Raw genomic sequence first — 7,905 nt, forward strand, 5'->3', positions numbered from 1 at the left:
TGTCTGATGTCAGCCGGTCTCGATTTAACTCTCGCACAGTTGAAAAGTGCAAATCCTTTAATGGAAGTTTATTTTACCTTTTGTTTCAATGGTTGTCCTAAAACAACATCTCGTACAACCATGCCGATAAAGGATGTACCAAACTATCAACAATGGTCAAGTTGCTATAGTCAAGTAACAATGGTGATATGGAGCTTGTGCATAACCGACAGTATAACACAATCCGATTTGTTTTTGAAAAAGCTAAAACCTGTTAGCCTTATGTTGAGCAGCTATTATTTTTGTCATGAGCGTAACAGAATATACAACTTAATCAAATATGTGATGGCCGGACTTTGACACAACGGGTTTGATGATAAAATAATAAATGCTATTATTAGTCACTTTTGCCATTAAATCATCATTTATGTTTATTTCTCTTCAATAATACAATTTTCGTCCTAAATCTCTTAAACCTAATTTTAAACAAAGATTTTTTGCGTTTAGAATGCCTCCAAAACAGTTCTCCTAGAAAGCACAAAGAAGCCAAAGCCAACCCAACCTGTAATACTATCCAAACTATTTGTAAATCCGATATTCGTAACTGTACGATAGAATATGCTTGAGCGAGTTTGGAGTTGAACTGTTTCTCAATGTCATCCCTGTCCTGTAGCAACTTCACGGTAAGACCTCCCTCAAAGAAACTACTGACATAAAAATGCACGAGTTGAGTTAGTGGCGTATAGTCTCGGTCAAGGAGTGCGATCATCATCGGAAACGGATGGGTGCGATGACGCGAGATGCGCAATTCCGGGAATTCATTAATTTCGTCCTGAATAAGGTGATTTAACCGGCAGGAAGAACATACACATGATTTACCGATTTTAAAATTTGATTCGTCAATAAACATTTCTTGAAATGAGTGAATTCCTTCCAACTCGCTAAGCATGTATACCGCGCAGGAGCTATTTATCAGCTGCTCTGTGTCTAGTTCGGGATAAAAGATCGGATTGGATATGAGTGAATATATTATAGATTGGTAGGAAGAAACTAGCACGACACAACCAAGCATACATGCCGTCAAAATGCGACGCTCAAAGTGAGTTCTTGCGATTCGGTTCGGAGACGTGAACACACTTTGAAGCAGCATGATAGCTGATCTGAACAATGACGTCTTTCCATAACGTTTCAGCAGTACAACTATCACCACTCCAGTCAGCAGGACACACACCCAGGTGGAAGTATCGAATGGTGCCACCATAATGTACCAGATAGGCATAAGACCCGCCCGTGGTACAATGAAGCACGTCGCGTACTGCAGCGGACCGAATGGGATTAGCGTGAATTGCCACCTGTACTCAGCTGACAAGTTAAGCAGTGAAGTCGAGCGCATCGCAAACGGTGTCTTAAGCGTGCCATTGCGTATGATAGACAAGGGGCTCAAAATAGCTTCAATAACAGCTCTATCTGATTCACTCGGAATGAATGCAAAGTTAAGCTCGTAACGGCGAAGGTCATTCAAATCGCACACTGTAGGAAAGATTGATTGAGCGCTGTTGACGATTTGCTTTACGTTTTTAGTTATTGGGTCATAGAAGTAACCTGTAGCAGCAGATGCATTGAATAGAACGAGCACAGAGTTTAATAGCGGTATAGTCACTTGGGTTGTTAAAAACAGTTCTGCCGATGCAAAGCTGTCAGCTGCTTGGTGATGCACATCGACAATAAACACAAGCTTTGCCTTATTTGAGAATATAGTTTGTGATTGTTTCTGTGAGAAATATTTAAAAGCCATTATGCAACGGTCATCGTTTTTCTGCCTCCTTATACGAACCAACTTGGTAGATAGGGATGTGAACACAATCCCACATTCCAGTGTTTGAAGCACCATATGATGCCAATTTTCATGTATTATATACACAGGAACTACAGTTATGCTCATTTGAATTACTTTTGATGCTATGGGCAGAGGTTCTACCAGTACCAAAGCTATATCTCGGCACAGATTAAGGTGGGATGTTTTTATTTGAGTAACAAAATTGACCAACTGTTGACTGTTTTCGCCCGCACTTAGGTACGTGCACAATGTTGCTATGAACCCGACGTGCAAGCACTTCAGCTGCATTATGGACAGAAACGGAATGTTTATTCTGATGCGACCTCTTGCCGATGTTAGTGTTGATGCGATCCACTACAGCGTATGAATGTTGTGAATAATTTACAGAGGTGATAAATATCAAATGAAATTTATCGAATTGAGCAATGGAAAATAAATGTCTAAAGAATTTTACGAATGCAAAAACAGGAAAAGATGAAAGACGACTTGAACATTTCACTTAATCTGATTTGTCTGGTTTTTGTGCTTGAACTTCTTCTTTATTGAGACATTCTTCATATTTTCAGAAATTTTCCTAAGTAGTCAATCTATGCGTCTATCTATGCGAAAGTTTCCTCATACTTAAACATCTTATAGTTTGGTCCATAATATGGTACAAAAAACGAATGTTGGAAGATTACACAGAACGGTTTGTGATAGGGAAAATATCTTTATAGTTCAGATCGTCAGTCATGCAGAGAGTAAGCTTGTGGTTACTTTGATCAAAGTTCAAAACGAGAAGTCAATTCTGATTTCTGACCTAAGACATGTGAACCATTCTCGTTTACGAAACACTAATCCTTGTAGTACGAGTTTTTTTTGTGGTAATAATGTATTGAACATATTATAAGAGTAATTGATCAAAAGTAAGTAATACAAATATCGTGACCAGAGTGTTAACAATTTGTTCATTCACATGAACACGGTATTAATTCAACGTTTCCTTACATTCAATCCAATGAATGTAACGCCACTTATGCGGCAATTAACAGGTGTGGCATTCTAGATTTATTACTTTTGTAGCAGTTGGTATGGTGCGTTTAGATTGTGCCATATATTATGTTGAAATATGTCTTTGTATGGCTATTCCAAGATTGTAGCAGAGCTTTACTTAGTTTTTGGGTTTTATTGGTTTCGGAATTTGTTATAGTATTATTATTTGTATTACGAACTGGCTTTACAAATGTATATAATTTTATTTCTTTCTAACGCGTGAACATGAATTTCATTTTTACAATCATTTAGTTTAGTTGGTCATGATTTGTACATTAATCACTCTTCATCTCTATGTTGTAGCAGAAAAACAGTTTTTATATTTAAAACTCACAATACGGAAGTAAATTGAACGTAACCAACATTGTAGGTTTTGTGCAAGTCATATACATCTGATTAAGCTATGGATCTATTAAGATGTGGATCTATGTTGTTTTCTATGAAAAAAAAAAAAATGCAACAAATCAGTTTGTAAAATATCTAAAGGATTAGTGTTTAGGTTTTCTATAAGTATTGATGCGAATTTTATTGTTATGTTGAGAATTTTCAAAATGTCTTTATTTTATTATAAACATAGCTATTTCATTCATCGACCATTTTGCAGAACACAGTTTTCCTATACATCCTAAAAAAATCCAACGAGTTCCGGTAGATGTTTAGCCAGGAAATTGAAGCTTCTCTCACGCTTGAATGTAAAATTCTGCAACCAAAACCGCAAAATGGTCTTCTGATGTCCTAATGTCACGCCTACCGGTCGGATACATTTATCACCATTTCCTTTCCCGTTTTCCCCTTCAATGTTTACAGGATCTTGTGTTCGTTCTAAGAAAGAGTTTCCGCCTCCGGTAGGTTAACGAGCCACAGGAAACAACAGGCCTATGCGAGGATAAGGATAGCTGTATAATATATCTGAGTTTCTTTCGTTTTTTCATGTTCAGTTGATAGTTTTCTCTATCAGTTGAATAAAACATAAACACATTTAGCGTAAAAAAGAAAACAAGTGAACGGAGGACAATCTACTGAAAGTGTTCCACTGGCAGAAAGCGATGCTTGCTTAACATTTAGAAGTTAGATGAATCATCCCGAACCTAAAGGATGCTACTGTCACCTGTCATTGCCGATTATCGAGTGGACTATCGGAATGTGCTTAACCCATGAACCGTCAAGCACTCTATTGAATTACCGTGGTTTACGTGAACATGATGAAGTGAAGGATCACTTGTGTTAATTTATCGGGTGCTCATGCCAAGTGCGGCTGGCTGAAAACTCCTGTCGTTGTAGGGCAATCGTTGAAACCCCAAAAACGAGCCATATGATGATATCAATGTTGACAAATCGTAATTGAGTTCACTGTTAAAGCGGTCACGCCTTACACCGAATCTATTCATCATTTTCTGCAGTCTTTTAAGGGGTTATTTAGTAGACCAATCTTTTTCCTAACTAATATGACTTGAACATTGCTGGAAAAAAATAGTTCAAGCATGGTTGCTCTACCAAACGAGGTACCTAACAGGTAAGGAAATTTGATTTGCGCTTACTATGAGGCCCAATGTGGCTGACAATGTGGAAGTTAAATGCATGATGATGAAAGAGGTAAACCCTTCCCTTTTTCATCACAACGGTTTTACAAAATACGTAGTTTTTATGCCAGACGACTTTTCTGTTTTAGGAAAATAGCATTGTTGACGATGCGAAAGATGAAGTATATGGCATACTGATTAAACAAAGGAAAGAATGTGATAATTATGAACGTGGGTAAAAACTCCAGTCTGATGCGTCAGACATTATGCTGTGAAGATGACGCCCTCATCAAACGGGATATCAGGTTTTTGAAGTTTTTAAAATGTAATTAAAGGGTGCTTGATTTTGAAGGTGATATGAATTTTCCGAATGTATTAGTTGCAAATTAATCAAATTTAGCAAGATCGTTCATAGTTTTCGTTCCAAGACTAACTATCTAAAAGTAAGGAATAACTATCAGGTTGCAAGAGATTTGTAGTCTAAATTAAAACACAGAAATTATTTGTCGAAAGAATGAAATTTCATACCTCACATCCTTCCCTTACCTAGTCACCGCTGCCATATCGAAACGCTGACATACCTTTACTTGTTTACATTTCTTTTACATGTCTTTTCGTACACCTTTGTTACCAAGTTCAGTACACATGACTATAATATAATATTTTAAAACAGTATCATGAAGTATAATATCAGTTGACGGATAACTGTAAAAAGTAAATTACTCAACATGTTTGTATAGTTATTGTGCTAAGTATCCCAAATTTCGGTATTGTCTTGTTACAAAAGTTCATGCATTTGTGTGAAAGAAGTATTTAATCACTCACCATTGAAATAAATAGAACGTCGAAATTGAGCCTACCATCGTAGCTACTGGATCTGTTGACATTATTTTTAATTAAAATTTATAAAACGTAGATTGTGATGTTTAAGTAGAGTTTTTGCTCATGTGCTAAAGACCTAGGAATGTTACGCTTTACATGCTCTCCCCAATCGAACCATGTGTTTTCCAGCAAGGAGGTGTTATTTTTCCACCGGAAGTAAGCTGGATCTTAGAGGCTTTCGTTGCGGTTAAAAGTATTCAAAACATGTGGTTAATGCTTGCCGAAAGAATGTTGCGGGTTCAGGGAAGCATTTTCTTTCTACTCCGATGTGGGTTTCACTCCTGCGTCATATCCTTACAAGTACGGTTTCGTTGCTTGAGCTTCAGTTTTTGAGAAAGCATGGGGTAGATTTTTAGCCTAAGGGTGAAAGTGATGAAGCCAAACGATTGAACATTGATTGAACAGAAGGGTGAATAGTATTTAGAAGGATAGGGGTATTGGAAAGTCTTAACCACAAATAAATACGAAGGATCTTAACAAGGTTCTCAGATATTTCGAAATGAAACTTGATAGTTTGAAAGCAAATGTTCCATACAAATAACCTTGTGTGGTTAAAAACTTGCTTACTTGTTGTACAACTTCTATAAAACATAATAAATAATTAGATAAATCTGCAGAATGTTTGCTGTTCGAAGAACTATTCTACTCTTATGAATCAGAAATAAGAGATTAAACTTATTTATACGTAGAATAATCTCAATTCAAGAAATAAGTATGCAGATATTTGAAATAGTGACGTTCTGGCAAGATTTATTTTGAACATGGATTATTTTTCATTAATAAAAATTTACTCATAAGGAAAATCAATAGCCTAAATATTTGACCCTTTTCTGGAAGATTTTTCAGTATATTTTTGCACAGTTGTGACCCCTATCAGATATTATAAATTAAAACATGTTCATTGCTAAAGCGCGTATGTTTCATGATGCATACTTCACATCAGGAATATTATTTTTTTCACTAAACAAATCCGGATTGTTTTACAGCAGAAACGCGTGCACAAGCCATACATTTTGAACGTATTTATGAAACGAAATGATATCCTTTTTTGTTAGTTATTTTGTCGATGTCCTGCAGAGTGGTTGAAAGCACTTTCAGCTCAAGAGTACCGTCCTGACAGACAATTGACTGTGGGATGAGAAATGTCATAACTGGATGAGATGGTGGGATTTGAGGAGTTGGGACGAGAAAAAACTTTCCTTCTAGAAGGCTATATCAATCGGGGCTATAAAGTCGCATAGGCACGCTCAAATCAATTTGATCAAAAAAATTTTGGTTATCTGTGCGGTTTTTTGGTTATAAAGGGAGATCGTAAGATATTAAAAGGCTGTGCAAGTAGAACAATAGTATTCTTTTAATGCAACCATACTTTAGTACATTTGTTAATGGTAGAGCAGACTCATCACACATGATAAATGATAAATTTCTTTGGAAGATGAGATGAATTACACTTAGTACCAACAATAATATTAAAAGCTTGATAAATGAATTTTTTTTCTGGGCAAGCGAAATCTTTACAAATAATGACAGCTAGTAACATGTTTTCATTGGCAAGTGAAGAAAATAGAAACAATAACTAGCAATAAGTGCTAATGTATAAATTGTTTATAAATGTTGATCATACAAAACCAAACAAAAAGTGTTTTATTAATGAAGACACGTATGACTGATGATTAACTATGGCTATCCATTTGTTTCTTTTTGGTCGAAGATAAACGATACTCCTGTAGTTCTTGTGGATATGAACGATATTAATCACGAAAGAATAATGGTTGTATTAGATGAACCATCTGTGCTTGGTCAAACCAAAGAAGATTGTAGTTTACGAGCATCAAGATGATAGCGAACCAAGTGGGGCATATATTTAACCTTCTTGTAAGCTATCACAGAATGGCCTGTTTGTGTATGAGATACTGCGGTTATTTGAGATCACAATGATTATTTCGTTTAAATTTTTATACGTGTTTTATATTCATGTTTAACTTCACGCTACATAGTCTTCCAGGATTAAAGCATCAAATTGAATCCTATGAATTTCACCATAAGTTCTTCATAAATGCAAGAGCATCTAGCGACGCTTTTTTCATTTTTTAAACTACGTTCCAGTTTTTCCGCACATTTATGAACGAAACGAACCCCACACAATAAATGCTTTGGTGGTCCATAGAATGTCGTGAGCTGTAAATTCCATACCAAGGTACACTATAAAAGCATGCGATGGAGAAGGAACTATTTGAATTTTGTCACCCCTAGGGCTAGAGGTTAAAATATTTTCAATCTTCTCCGGTTTTATCCAACATCCACCCAAGGCAATCTCTATTGTACCAAGCAGGGCGGATTACAAGGGCCTTTGTAGACAAGATCTATTCAAAGCGTGAAACATGATGCAACAAATCACTGGCTCCCTAGCGTTAAGTGGAACAGGAATTTCGATTGGAATCGCAAATCGAGTTAACAGGTCCACCGCGAACACTCCATCCAACGAAAAAACTCTATTCTTAGATCATTTGTGGTAGGAAAAGGTGCTTTCACCGGTACAAAAGTAATTGAACGTTGGAACTTTAATGTATAAAATTGAAAAAAAAAATCTAATTTCTTTTTGAGAACGTATTTCCTGATTTTTATTTTTAACTTTTATGCGTAAAAGTTTCCCTA

Source organism: Anopheles gambiae, chromosome 3, assembly GCF_943734735.2.
Source record: "Anopheles gambiae chromosome 3, idAnoGambNW_F1_1, whole genome shotgun sequence".
NCBI classification, from domain to species: domain Eukaryota; kingdom Metazoa; phylum Arthropoda; class Insecta; order Diptera; family Culicidae; genus Anopheles; species Anopheles gambiae.